This window comes from Phyllobates terribilis, unplaced genomic scaffold, assembly GCF_046119375.1.
Source record: "Phyllobates terribilis strain yellow unplaced genomic scaffold, ASM4611937v1 Scaffold_1__5_contigs__length_1240528914, whole genome shotgun sequence".
Classification (NCBI taxonomy): Eukaryota; Metazoa; Chordata; class Amphibia; order Anura; family Dendrobatidae; genus Phyllobates; species Phyllobates terribilis.
In genome coordinates, this window is record NW_027362761.1 from 283411312 (window position 1) to 283426716 (window position 15405).

A 15405-nucleotide genomic window follows, 5' to 3' on the forward strand; every position below is an offset into this window, starting at 1 on the left:
AAATATTATTTAGCTACATTGAAAGCACATATTTCTTTCCCTGTATTGGCTGTATAGTAAGTACAGCAGGGTTTACATGACTTAAACTTAAAATGATATGTAGTTAATTGACATAGAAATGTCATTGAATATTACAGTAATAAAGAAGTGATAGAGTACAGTTTCTTCAAAAAAATCAGAAAGTGATAGAAAAGATGCAATTAGTACCCTGCATTGCTATGATTCCACTATTCTGCCTTATCTAGGTCCCCAGTGGTACAGTATATCCCATCCTCTCATTGCAATGTGATGACCCTGCTCTTTCTGTCCAACTGTGTACAGCAATGGAAGCAAATGGGCTCAGAAACAAGAAAATCCTAGCCTAGTTTGTTTGCTAAAATTTTTAATTTTTAAGATTTTTATATAGATAGGAAGAAAAAGGCAAATAGTCAGCTCACCCTCATAGTAAATCCGCACTTATAACCTGCAGTGCAGCAGGAGTCCAATGCAGGAAAGAAGTATGTTCCAGTGTCAGGATAGGGTTAAAACTTGAAAAATGTATTTGTGTTATTGTCACAACCAGCCAAAATGTGATTAATAGCAAACGCGTTTCAGACCTGCATCTTTAATCATTGCAATTTAATCCCATTTTGGCTGGCTGTGACCTAGGGTAATGTTTTTATCTATTTGTCCACAATAATTTTTTATATAGATACTTACAAAAAAAAATCGTCAACATAATATAATACTGTATATTTACAATAAAAACCTGATCTAATTATTATATATCATGCCTTACACAGCTAGCATCAACTAGCACATTCTTGTTTCAAGTATGTAAGCAATGTATCTATAGGGTTGTTTGCATTGTGCTGCCTCAGATTCTGCAACCCATTTTATACTATATATGTCACACAGGGCATCCTCAACAGCTCTATAAAATTTTATATGTACAGTTGTGACCAAAGGTTTTGACACTGACACAAATTTTGGTTTTCACAAAGGTTGCTACTTCCATGTATTTAGATATTTTAATCAGCTATTTGCATGGTTACTGAAGTACAATTATAAGTTTTCATAAGTTTTTACACTTTCATTGGCAAATACATCAAGTTTATGCAAAGACTCAATATTTACAGTGTTGACCCTTATTTTTCAAGACTACTGTAACTTTCTGGATATCAGCTTCTGGGCCAAATATCAACTAATGGTAGCACATTCTGGGCCAAATATCAACTAATGGCAGCACATTCATGCCTAATAAGTGCTTGAGGTTTCTGTTTTAGTTTTTGCCCACCTGCTTTTTGAGGATTGGCCATAAGTTGTCAATAAGATTGAGATCTGGTAAGTGTACTATCCGTGGACCCAAAATTTAAACGTTTTGTACCCCAAGCCACTTAGTTATCACTTTTACCTTGTGACATGATTCTCCATCATACTGGAAACAGCAGTGTTCATCACCAAATTCCTCCAGGATTGTTGGGAGAAGTTGCTCTTTATTCATGGCAGTTGTTCTTAGGCAGAATTATGAGTGAGCCCTCTCAATGGATGAAAATCAACCCAACACATGAATGGTCAGGAAGCTTTAGTTTTGGCATGACACAAGACTCATGGTAGCACTCACCTTCTTCCAGATATCAAAAATAATGCAGCAAACTTTATTCAAACCAAAATTGTTCCAGTCTAGATATTTTTGGCCATGACTCTACATTTTAAACACTGCTCAAAAAAATAAAGGGAACACTCAAATAACACATCCTAGATCTGAATGAATAAAATATTCTCATTGAATACTTTGTTCTATACAAAGTTGAATGTGCTGACAACAAATCATCCAAAAATCATCAATGTAAATCAAATTTATTAACCAATGGAGGCCTGGATTTGGAGTCACCCCCAAAATTAAAGTGGAAAAACACACTACAGGCTGATCGAACTTTGATGTAATGTCCTTAAAACAAGTCAAAATGAGGCTCAGTATTATGTGTTGCCTCCATGTGCCTCTATGACCTCCCTACAACACCTGGGCATGCTCCTGATGAGGTTGCAGATGGTCTCCTGTGGGATCTCCTCCCAGACCTGGACTAAAGTTTCCACCAACTCCTGGACATTCTGTGGTGCAACGTGACATTGGTAGATGGAGCGAGACATGATGTCCCAGATGTGCTCAATTGGATTCTAGTTTGGAGAACGGGCGGGCCAGTCCATAGCTTCAATGCCTTCATCTTGCAGGAACTGCTGACACACTCCAGCCACATGAGGTCTGGCATTGTCCTGCATTAGGAGGAACCCAGGGCCAACCACGCCAGCATATGGTCTCACAAGGGTTCTGAGGATCTCACCTCGGTACCTAATGGCAGTCAGGCTACCTCAGGCGAGCACATGGAGGGCTGTGCGGCCCTCCAAAGAAATGTCACCCCACACCATTACTGACCCACTGCCAAACCGGTCATGCTGAAGGATTTTGCAGGCAGCAGATCGGTCTCCATGGCATCTCCAGACTCTGTCACGTCTGTCACATGTGCTCAGTGTGAACCTGCTTTCATCTGTGAAGAGCACAGAGCGTCAGTGGCAACTTTGCCAATCCTGGTGTTCTGTGGCAAAGGCCAAGCATCCTGCACGGTGTTGGACTGTGAGCACAACCCCCATCTGTGGACGTTGGGCCCTCATACCACCCTCATGGAGTCGGATTCTAACCGTTTGTGCAGACGCATGCACAGTTGTGGCCTGCTGGAGGTCATTTTGCAGGGCTCTGGCAGTGCTCCTCCTGTTCCTCCTTGCACAAAGGTGGGGGTAACGGTCCTGCTGCTGGGTTGTTGCCCTCCTATGGCCCCCTTCACGTCTCCTGGTGTACTAGCCTGTCTCCTGGTAGCGCCTCCAGCCTCTGGACACTACGCTGACAGACACAGCAAACCTTGCCACAGCTCGCATTGATGTGCCATCCTGGATGAGCTGCACTACCTGAGCAACTTCTGGGGGTTGTAGAGTCCGTCTCATGCTACCACGAGTGTGAAAGCACAACCAACATTCAAAAGTGACCAAAACATCAGCCAGAAAGCATTGGTACTGAGATGTGGTCTGTGGTCCCCACCTGCAGAACCACTCCTTTATTGAGTGTGTCTTGATAATTGCCAATAATTTCCATCTATTGTCTATTCCATTTGCACAACAGCATGTGAAATTAATTGTCAATCAGTGTTGCTTCCTAAGTGGACAGTTTGATTTCACAGAAGTTTGATTTACTTGGAGATATATTCTGTTGTTTAAGTGTTCCCTCTATATTTTTGAGCAGTGTATATGCTTTGTTTGAATATGAATAAAAAAAATATATTCACAGAGTAGTATGTGTTAAAGGTGGTTTTCATATTTATGTAATTAAGTCTTATTCACTGTGTAAGCTATCTTCCAATATACTGTGTATATAAATATCTCACCACCTTTAAAATCTCTGCTTGATGACAGTGATTAGATACCTTGATTCTTCATATCTACAAGAGGAGCTGAAATTTTAGCATAATCACCTTCAACTAATACTGTGCCTGGCTCATCAGAGCTAGATATCAGTATGAAATACTGTAGAGATATAAACTTAGATATTAGAAACTTGCATAACGTTTATAATGAAATAAATGAGAATTATTACATAAAACCAGAATACTTAGTTAAGGAGGAGAATTAATTATTTTTGTACCTCTATCATCTGTGCTGGTTCCTCTGCCTTTTGTTTCTGCTTTGGCATCTAGGCGCTGCTGCAGCTTTGTTGCCGGTTATGCGTGACAGCATTAGTCCTGTTTTATTCCTATGACTTTTGGTGCCCTATGGGGTTCATTGTCCAATTTTGATTTTTCCCTTCTGAATGTCCTTGAGGGAGGGGGGACAGCCTGCTATTTAAACCCCTGAGTTTTTGATTTCCACTGCCATTCAATTGGTCTTGCTACCTGGTTTGTGCTAGTAATGGTTTGTGTTGTTTTCCTTATTCCTCCTGTTTTCTGACCTCAGAAACAATCCCCTGGATCCCATTGTTAAATCAGACCCCTGTACATAGGTTAAATGGTGAAGGTAGAGTTTCTTCTGTAGTATGCCAAATGGAGTGGCTTTGGCCAAATCTGTCCAAGGTAGTCTTTTTGAGCTTGTGTCCTCTGACAAACGTGACAGTGCCATACAACACATGATACATGTGCCATCATAAATGGTATTTTATGATGTGTTTATATTGTTAAAGGTCAAAACCATAATCATATCACAATTCACCTATAAGTACATGTAACATCCCAAAAATGCTTTTTACTTGCAGATATAGAGTTAGTCTGCAGGTAAAATACTGTAAAAATCCTGTGTAGCCAACTGACTTAAAGTCCAGCTACATTAGACGATAAATGGAAATGATCTCCAAAAGCTTTCCAAAAGGCAGAAAAATTATGTATGCAACAAACCTGATTTTAAGCCACCTCATTTCACAAGATCCCACTGTTTTTAACAAGCTTTTTTTTCAAACATAGAACTAAATGTTCTGACGCTTCAGCGGTATCCTCTTGAGCTTCACAGTCAGTACTTTTCAACAGAATGGGTAGAATATATCTATTTCATATAAACAATGCACAATGCAGTCTTTTTTGATGACACAACAGCAAAGAAAATTTGCAGAATCCCTTGATTCTCTCCTCTTATACTAGTCAGTTATCTGCCAGCCAAAATCTTCTTGTTAGTTTGGTTTCCAGAAGCTTCTTTGAAATCTTCTAAACGATATGAACCCTTGGCAGTGACATTAAATGGATCTAATGAGTTTCAGTGAATCTGAGGATTTCAAGCAAAAATGAAAATCATTTATGTAGCTTGTTTACAAATAGGACAACAATCCATTTCCTGTTCCTTTGTATAATTGAAAGGATGAAGGACCATGGCAAGGAAGAAGACTGCGCTTTGTTCTCATGCACCTGAGCATATTCAGGATCTGTATGTGATTCATATAGAAAGGGTCTTCGATATGCACATCTTAGTATAAACTGTACTATATGTGACTAGCCCAGGGGATGGGGATGACTCGGTACCCGGGCCTTTGCCTGGCCTTTAGGGATGTCGCCGTGGTCAGCTCCCGGGCCCGTACCCTGGGGTCACTCTTTAAAAGCGTGGATATTATACTGGGATAATAGGTCTGATATTTTTATGAAAGTTTGTGATGCCACCTGTGGCTTCTGGTGAGAACCACCAGCGCTGCGCAGTCCACTGAGGCCAATGATAAGGCAGTTTGTTGGTATAGCTCCCCACAGGTGGAGCTAGGCCTCAGGGCAGCGTACAGAAAGGGGGTATGCAGCCGGGTCAGAGCAAGAACAGGGACAGACACGATAGTCACTTAGGTACCTTTTATCGATGGAAATTCAGGCACATCCCGGAGCACTGCAGGGTGAAGGATGCATATCAGGATCCTCCCCAATGAGCGGGTGTAGGGCCTCCTGTTTCTTGCCTCTGCTTAGTAAGTTTCTGACCTGCCTGGAGCTAGGCCTAACTTTGTCTCTGTCCTGCGCTGGCTGACCTTGTGGTAGGGCCTTCTCTTGGAATACACGCTCCTCAGCTTGAGGGGCCTATGTGTTTCCCGGCTCTGTTACGTATCAGTACTTTAGCGATCCTGGGACTTGTAGTTCTCCAGGGATTCTGGTTATGCCTTACTGGGTCGTAGAGATCCCGGTAAGCTCGGACCCGGTGTCCGGTTACTCCTTCGGGGTGAGCTAGTTAAGCTCCTCTGCCCCCTATGTACTAACTCTCCTCTCGCCTTTGGCCTACTCGGGCCCTCACTAGGCTACTCACACTAACGGCAGCTTGCCGCGCTTCACCGATCTTATGGCGCCAGCACACCTTAAGCTCCCTATTCTGAGCTTCAACTGAGTCTGGACTGTGCTCCACTGCAGACTAACCTCTCTCAGGCTTCTCTACTGCAGGAACTCTCAACAGACTTGGCTCTCTGTCGACTCCAGACTGAACTGCCTGGCTTCACCTTCCCTATTTATATCCATAACGGGCTCCCTCTGCTGGTCTGAAGTGGAAGGTGGAGATGTGTGAATGTTTATGGGGGCCTCTTGTGGAGGAATCCATCAATGCACTCTTCCAGGATCTGTGATACCAAGCGCAGCTGGGCGTCACACATGCACAGTCCATATAAGCAAAGCATGCTAAATATTTAGCCCATGTTTCCCTATTGTAGTCATTAAAGGATAGAAAACCCAAACGGATCCTTATGTACGAATAAGTAGGCAATATCTGCAATGGCTATTTTTTATTTAAAGGGACTGTACTCTAATATGCTTACAAACTTTATTTTTGTATCAAAACACACATAACCTATACAGACGTTATGTAAAATACATATAGAAATCAGAGTAAAATTCAATACACGCACACGCAGACACACACACGCATATCACGCACATACTTACTGATCACACACACATACACACATACATCGCACACACTCACAAATCACACACACATTCTCACATATCACACACACACATCACACACGCACATCACACATGCACATCACACACACACATCACACACACAAACGCACGCACATCACACACGATATACATAAACCACTAAGACCAGATGTCTATTTATGAATTTTGTGATTCTGTGCAGTGCTATTGAACCATGTATTGGTATCATGTTCTCTGTGGTTCTGTGCATGAACCATACCACGCCTGAAGAGTATAGTGCTCAGATAGAATTCATTACAATTGGACCCATGCATAATACTCTCAGGACACGGTATTGTTTTCATAGCAACTGTACTGACCAGCATGCAGGAGAGTCTCACCATGCCAGATGCTCAGGTCTGGGTGGAGGTTTAAAAGTGTAGTTACAATTTAAAGGGGTATTCCCATCTGCAAGCTCCTATCCCAATATGTAGTATGTGTAGTAGGTGTAATAATAATGATATTAGCAAATACCTCCAATTAGAAATGTAGCATAGTTTTTCTGATTCATTATGTCTCTTCCCTCATGTGGAGGCATTGTAGGATCTTAGGTATCCATGGTTATGACCCCTAGCATCTAGCTAACTAACTATCATTATATCAGTGGTCGTAACCATGGATACCTAAGGTCCTGCAATGCCTGCTCATGAGGAAAGACACAGTGAATCAGAAAAACTATACTACATTTTTAATTGGAGTATAAACACAGAAAGAAGCGAGTATAGTGGCATATAAAGGCTTTATTAATTAAAATTTCAATACACAATATCAAAAGTCATTACAAAATGTGCAAATATGCGGAACAAGGAACCCCACCATATCCTTAGGCCCAAAAAAGGTGGAAAAGAGATAATGCAAAAGAAATAATAAGATAATACAGAGAAGTATTGCCTCGAGTAGGCAATATTACATGGTCATGGGGTGTGAGTTGTATTTCTTTCACACTACCTACCCGTGAATTTCATTATGTGGGCCGAAGTGTTTTCTATATTTTTAATTGGAGGTATTTGCTAATATTGTCATTATTATTACACATACAACATATTGGGATAGGATCTTGGAGATGAGAATGCCGCTTTAGCTCTTGCAGAGTCCTAACATATGTGTTCTATAAAATCTAGGGCCAGGTTCTCTACATGTATTTGTGGAATCTAGTATTAATTTAACCCATGTGAAATCTGAAAGCCTAGAGAGTTGTATATTGTATTAATCAGATATAAATTTGATTGCCGAGGTCAACAAACTATTGTTTACTTTTTTAGCTTACTATTTATTACCTGATTTTTTACTTTTTAGGAGAAAAGCCTGAACTGGGTGGATGTTCAGTTGTCAGGCATACAAACTACAGTATGTGTCATTACAAGTCAATGCAAAGCATATGAGGTTGGAAATTCTTAAAGGGAGTCTGTCACCAGGTTTTTGCTATATCATCTGAGAGCAGCATGATTTAGGGTCTGAGACCTTGATTCCAGTGATGTGCAATTTGCTGGTCTGCATGCTGTCATTTTGCTACAATCACTGTTTTCTTTGCTGCAGATCTAGAAGTGAGATTGGTATGACTCCGCCCACACCTCTGATTGGTAGATTAACAGAAACCAGCTAATCAGTGGTGGGGGTGGAGTTACACAAAGCAGTTGACTGAGAAGCACAATGCAGCAAGTCCAGTAGTAATAATGACGCACCCCTGGGCCTGTGTCGCGCAGCGTTGCGCACGCGGGAGCTTACCCGGAGCCGGATCTGTTGAGGGTTGTAGTCTCCTGGCGGTGACCCGGTCCGTGCCCAGGGAGTCAGACTAAGTGGCGCTGTATTAGCGGTAGATGTTGGACGACTACGCCACCCGTTGAGTACAGCTAAGGAGCTGCTGCTGCAGGGCAGACCGCTGAGGCCGGTGGTAGGATTGTGCAGCGTGATAGTATAACCCCCAACGGGAGGGGTATGGCCTCAGGGCAGCCGACGTGGATGATGGGGGTAGCAGGAACCACTCAGAGACGGTACGGTGTAGTTCAGGGTCTTTACTGGTGACAACGATAGACCCTCCCGGAGTACTGGCTAGCGATTGGGGCCTGGTCAGCCCTTGAGCAGATGGGATCTCCCCTGGCCAGGCGGAGTTGTAGGCCTCCCAAACTAACTGTACTCTTCTGGCTACCTTGCTAGAGGCGGGTATAAGTAGCCCACGTCCCTGAGTGTACCGTGTGGTGCTCACCCGTATGGCCGGTGACTCGGGGCCTTCTAGTAGCTTCCGCTCCACGACGGCGGTGCTGGTCCCATGCGTGTGACCGTGCCTTCGGGTTTCTTGGCCAGAGGACCTGAAATCCCCTGCCTGACGGATTCTGCTGCTGGGTAGGAGTTAGTCCCCACAGCCTCGGACTCCGGGTCCGGTAAGAAATCTTATCAGTCAGGGCGAGCTCTGCAGCTGCCAGCCCCTGACTCCTTGTAACACTGCTCCCACAGAGCTCCTGTTGTTTCTTCCCATAGCTGCTTCTCTTCTCTGTCTCTACTTCTGGCATGGCCCAGGAGCTGGGCCCAGCCGGAGCCACAGCTCCCTGTCAGCCCTCCTGGCTGAACTCTCCCTCTGAACTCTCTAACCCTGCCTCAGCCCCAGGTTTATATAGGGGAAGTCCTTCCCCTCCCAGGACTGGGCAGGAGGTGTGGCATGCATAGGATTCCTGACCAAGAGACCTCCCACCTGCTCTCAGACATAACATTGCCGTTACTGTGGAAACCAGACCCCTGGGGTGCCACAATAATCTCCTGCTGATAAAGCACTGATTTTTTTCAAACAGCAACACACAGCCCGATAAGTAACACATTGCTGAAATTAGGATCTCAACCCCTACATAATGCTACCTTCAGATTACATAGTGAAACCTGCTGACTGATTCCCTTTAATACAATAATTTAGTTCCCATACAGTTTATATATTGTTGGCAACACATTCCCTGCTTACTTAGGAAGATATGCTGCTAACAATTATTTTTTAAGCTGAGTAAAATATATAATACACTGATGGACGGGGGCATTTCTTGACTGACCGCAACAAAGTTTACCCTAGCCTGTTATTAGGAATGACCATTCCTACCAAAGCCCAACAATGATCAGGTCTTTCAGGGTGTTTGTTCTTTTTTTTCGAGATCAGGAAATCGTCACCACTTCCTAGAAAATAAATGATGTCATTATCCACAATGTAAAAATATATTGACTTTTGGCTGGAGCTTGTAATATCTACTAGAGTAAATATTTATTTATCCATTTTGTGTTTTATTCATTTAGTCAATGTGCTATAAAACCGAAGATAAAGGAGGTTAACATTCTCAGGTCTTCAGTCTGTTAGGACCCTGACCTTGTTGGTTTGGGTACAGATAGGCTATGTGCCCATGATGCGGAAATGCTGCATATTTTTTCCGCTTCTCCCTGGCAGGAAAAACGCATGCGGTTTTTAAATGCGTTTTTCCCGCCAGGTAGAAGCGTTTGTCAAGCGTTTTTGCATGCATTTCTGCATGTGGGTTATCAAGCGCTTTTCCAAGCGATTTTAGCATCACTTGGAAAAGTCCTTGACAACTTGTTCACACTATATAAATCCATGCAACCGGCATTGATTTATATAGTGTGACCAAGTAATAGTTAAAAAGAAGAATAAGAATGGTAAAAAATAAAAGAAAAAGATTATACTTACCTTCCGGTGTCTTCCCGGTGTTATCTCTGCTGCGTCCGGTGTCTTGCAATGATCGCGGTGGTGTGAAGGACCTGCGTTGATGTCATTGAGCCATGTGATGGGTCACATGACTCAGTGACATCATGGCAGGTCCTTCACAACAGCGCGAGCATTGCAAGAGACTGGACGGCGTGGACAAAACATCGAAAGGTAAGTATAAACTTTATTTTTTATTTTAAATTCTTTTTTTTTACAGTTTCTATAGTACCCAGGTCTGGATGAGAGTCTCCTCTCCTCCAGACTTGGGTAACATCCAGATGCAGATGCAGATGCAGTTTTGCGGAATTGGCGCGTTCTAATGCAAGTCAATGGCGGCGATTACGCTGTGTGTCCGCAAAATTAATGGACATGCTGTGGATTTTTGAGCGCAGCATAAACGCTGTGGAAAAATACGCAGCATGGGCATTGACAGTGCGGAATTACATTGGAGACCATGGGGGAAGGTTTACCAAGCGTTTCCCAAGCGTTTACGCTGAGGAAATTCCGCAGCGTAAACGCTTGAAAAATGCATCGTGGGCACACAGCCATACTAACCCAACTAAACATTCAATGTTCATCTTTTACTGGAGGCTATATAAAAGTGGACATGTATAATACTCATTTTTTTTTTAACAAACACGTTTTTTCTGTTCTTTGATCTTTCTTAGATGTTAAGCGAGAAATAATGAAGTCCCATTTTCTTAAGCTCTACTGCTCTTCCTGTCACCATGAAGAATTCTACTTGTTAATATTCAGGGTTCTGAAAATTTCTAAAGGATAACAAGAAGGTGAGTCATAGAAATAGCTGTGATAAAAAGTATGTCACAAGTAACAGGTTCATGAAAGCCCATTATAATCCTGATGTAGAACAAAGTAAAGGTTTCACTATGACCTTTTAAAGTGTGACACGTGCATTTCCCCTTGTCAGTTTGCACTAGTGTCAAATGTCCAATGCATTTTATATGAGGCTACTGCTGATCTCTTAAACATACTTGTAACACTGTAACCAGGTCACCACCAAGGACAAAATGGGAAAAGATAATGTAGACATTTTTTATAAGCTGCTGGCACAATTTTAAAACTCATCATCTTGAAGTCAATTGACTCCAAATGACATATTTTATGAGATGAAATGATTAAAGGTATTTATTGATATACCATACATTTCAATTAGGAAAAGCCACACATCCAATTACCGTTCTGATGCCATTTATAGCTACTAAACAAATTGGTTTTAAATGAGAGATCAGAGGTGTCGGACTAAAGTTTTAGCATGTAGGGTTTAGTTAACTAGGCATCCAAATTGCTATATTGATATACAGCAGTGCTGTTAACAGTTGGCCCCAGGCTGAGAACTGCTGCTTTATGGACAATTTGAGTTTGATTTTATGTCCATGTTCATATGGAGGAAGCCCTAGATATACTGGAAAAGATTTATGCAATATATTTATGCATGTTTTCAGACACAAATACATTGAAAAATATGGCCCCTGAGCAAGAATTCTTGAGTGCAGCTCAACCTTTCTTACCTTGAGAGACACATTCTGCTTTGATAGCCACATTCTTTGTGAAGAAATCATAGATCCTTGTGAGTCTCTTTGAAGGTTATATCTCCCCAAATATCCCCTTATAAAATAATAATGATGCAAATATCCCTTATGAATTAATAATTTCCCAAGTGCCCCCATATAAAATAATAATAGCCCAACTCTCCTTATAATGTAGTTATTCTCTGAGTGCCCCATTGTAAAATAATAATACGCCAAGTCAGTGTCAGACTGGGGTGCCTACAGCCCACCTTTAAAACTGACTCGAGGGGCCCTTAAGATCCTCAATGTCTTTCATTGGTCTCTACTCAAGAAATATGTAAAACCTCTTGAGTCCTCTCCCCTACCTCTGCCCCCAATCATGGTTAATGATAATTTGGGGTTTAAGATTTTGAGGATTGTAGATTCTCATCTCTAGAGTCGTTCCCTACAGTACTTGGTGCACTGGAGGGGTTATGGTCCAGAGGAAAGGATGTGGGTATCAGCATCAGAGGTGAATGCCCCCAGGTTCATGCATTCCACACCTCTTATCCTGAGAAACCTGGTTCTGAGTGTCCGGAGGCTTTTCGTAGAAGTGGGGGTACTGTCACGGGTGTGTCAGGTGTAATAGACAGTCGCTCTGGATATGGCTGTAGAAGATCACTGTGCTTGGCATTGCAGACACCTTCTTAATCCTTATTCCTTTAAGACCCAGCAGCAACCTCTCTCCTGCTGCCAATTGACACACACTTGCATGGGAGTTAAAAACCCTCAGTTTGCTCCAGGCAATTGCCGGTGATACTTCTATTTACCATTGTGCATGCTTGGAGCACTAGCTGTTGGCTGGCTTCTTCTCTGATGCCCTTGGAGGACAGTTGGCATTACTCCTCTGCTGTCTGCTCAAGCTAAGTTAATCCCTTTTGTTTGTCTACCTTGTTGTTTTTAGTTTGTAGTGGGGACTGACCAGTGCTCACACTGTCCTTTGCCTATCTATGGCCAAGCTCTAGGGACATACAGGGTTTAGGGTCCTGCTCATCGATAGGTGTAGACCCTATATATGGACGGTAGGGTAGGCAGGGTGTTATTAGATCTGCTTAGGGGTCTCCACTCCCTCTTTCCCTAGTGTTTGGGTTTCCTCCCCCTCTTCCCTTCGTGTTGCACTTAGTCTTTCCCACACCTTGCGTAACAGTTGGTCTAGGAAACAAGCTATTTATGACTTGATTTATTTTCTTTCTTCTTTCTTATAGTGAAACACCAGTATGTTTTATATATGGAAGTAATGGTATGATTGTGTAGACGCTTATCCCCCAATAAAAATAATACTATTTTTCCAGATATGCAATGTACCAGTCATGAGAAATCTAACGAAAATCAGGCTTGAAGTACATCTCAGTGCATCTAAGAGAAGCATCCCAAGTGCAATGAAAGGCTGCAAATGCACCGCAAACCCATTTTCCATATGGCTTCATATGGCTTCTACACTAGTTTTCTCATGACTATTACATCAGATCTTTACAAAAATGTTTACTTTTTATTGTGTGACAAGTGCCTACACATTTATACCATTATTTCCATATTTTAAAAAAATGCTGGCAGGTTTCCTTTAACTAGAAAATGCTGTAATCAGCTACCTTAGTTGTTATGTTTGACGCTGAACAGATCAGTACTCTGAAGTCAGTAGCTTAAAGTGGTTGTCTGGTCCAAATCAATAAGTCTGCATTCCCTCTTTGATTTATTAATCCCCCCAGTGCAGGCACAGTGCGCTGCGATGATTCGCTGATTTCTGAACCGGGAAGGTATGTAAGAGTTATACATACTCCGGGCCAGAGCTCGCCCAGTGGGAGCGGCCTCGCTCCGTACACTTGTAGGGAGCGAGGCCACGCCCCACCTAGTGATGCAGCCATCTAATGGGCATGGTCAACTAGAGGGCGCAGCCTTGCTCTATACAAATGTATGGCGCATGGCCACGACCTCTGGATGGGCTCTGGCCTGGAGTATGTATATCTCATATATACCCTCCGGTCCTAGCTCAGAAACAGTCAAATCCTCACAGGTCACAGTGCGTGCACTGGGGGGATTAATAAGTCTATAGTCACACAGAGTGACTGCAAACTTATCAAATTGGACCGGACAACCCCTTTAAAGGGAATCTGCCATCAGGATTTCACCTTAAAAAATGTATATCTGAATGTAGCTCTTTCAAAGACAAGTCCAGCAATACCTTAATATAGCCAGTCCATTTCTCCATTACTGAGAAATCAGCATTTGAATTTATATGCAAATGAGACTGAAAGGCTATTTGTAGATCTGCAGCCTCTGCCACTCCAGCTGTATTCCCTGCCTAGCTGAACCTGCTCTTGCTTGACTGACAACTGCCAATCTGTATGACTTCAGGCAAAGGCGCTGTCAATCAAGCCAGCAGAAACAGCATTGGGAGAGGAATAGAGCTGGAGTGACAAAGGTTTCAGGTCTACAAATAGTTATTCAGCCTAATTTGCATATCAATTCAAACGATGATTTCTCAGAAATGGAAGAACAGGCTGAACATGTGAAGGTATTGTTGGGCTTGTCTTTGAAGGTGCTATATACACATATAATTACATTGGGGTGAAAGCCAATTGACCGATTGCCTTTAATTAACAGCGTAGGATGCTGTTAGTGGATCCAACATTGAAGACTTCGGCAAGTATATAGCAGCAAAATTCCTTAATAAAATAAATCAGAAGTGATTACATTGCAAAGTCAAGACGATAATTTAATTTTGCTCCCAAACTGGAGGTTTCCATGAAAGTAAATGTAAATTATGTCTAATAAAAAAAGAAAAGGTACCTTCCCATTTTATCATTCTGTATCATACCATATACAGTGAAATAAGTATTGAACACATCACCAAGTATATTTATAAAGGTGCTATTGACATGAAATTCTCACCAGATGTCGGTAACATCCAATCCACATAGGCAAAGAAATCAAACCATAGATGTCCATAAATTAAGTTATGTGTAATAATGAGAAATGACACCTTTAGAAATATATTTACTTAAAATATTGGTGGCGTGTTCAATATTTATTTCACCTGCTGCATATACATTTTCATTTGATAAGGCCGGAGCTTTTTTTTTTTTACATTCATGTCACAAAGGATTCAAGTCAACATTTTTTTATTATTTTATGTAAAATGTAAGAGGTTTGTGCTGGATAAAATATTACAGTTAGTAATATACCTGTAATATATGCATATTATTGTAAATGACAGTGCATATTCATATATAAATATTCTGCTTAGCCTGAAACATATTGAAATTAGGTCTGCTCTGTCACATTGAAGGCTCATTGCTATCACTTGCTAATTATCTTCTGACGGGAAATCTGCTGATACCACACAGTTGAGAACAACACTGTATTATAAAATGGTACCATCTTTTCAAGGGATAAATCACTGCATGCTTGTTTATCTTGTATAATCAGTACAATGCTGCCTATATTACAAATATCGAGCTACTAAGACATTTTTTTTTTTTTTTATCTCTGTTAGCATAAATTTAATGTATTCCAACTAATCTATTCAGTTCTCTCTCTTTAACAGAAATGAACATTAAAATGAAGATAATAAAAGGTGGAAATGCCTCAAGCAATCTGGTAAAAAAAAAAAAGATTTATTATTGCTGAATTTGTTTAAAATTTAAATTTATTCCTAGTTTCAACACCCTTCAGCAATATTACGGGATAAAAGTTGCAC

The 15405-nt window shown here is 41.6% G+C and overlaps 1 long non-coding RNA gene across 1 annotated transcript in view; it reads left to right on the top strand.

Annotated features, from left to right (window-relative positions):
* The window catches only part of LOC141258133 (uncharacterized), an 85813-nt gene that overhangs the window by 44508 nt on the left and 25900 nt on the right, over positions 1-15405 (top strand). Inside the window, exons 3-4 of the long non-coding RNA XR_012318207.1 lie at positions 10809-10928; positions 15253-15305. This is a non-coding gene — a long non-coding RNA (uncharacterized lncRNA). The remainder of the gene's footprint in view (positions 1-10808; positions 10929-15252; positions 15306-15405) is intronic.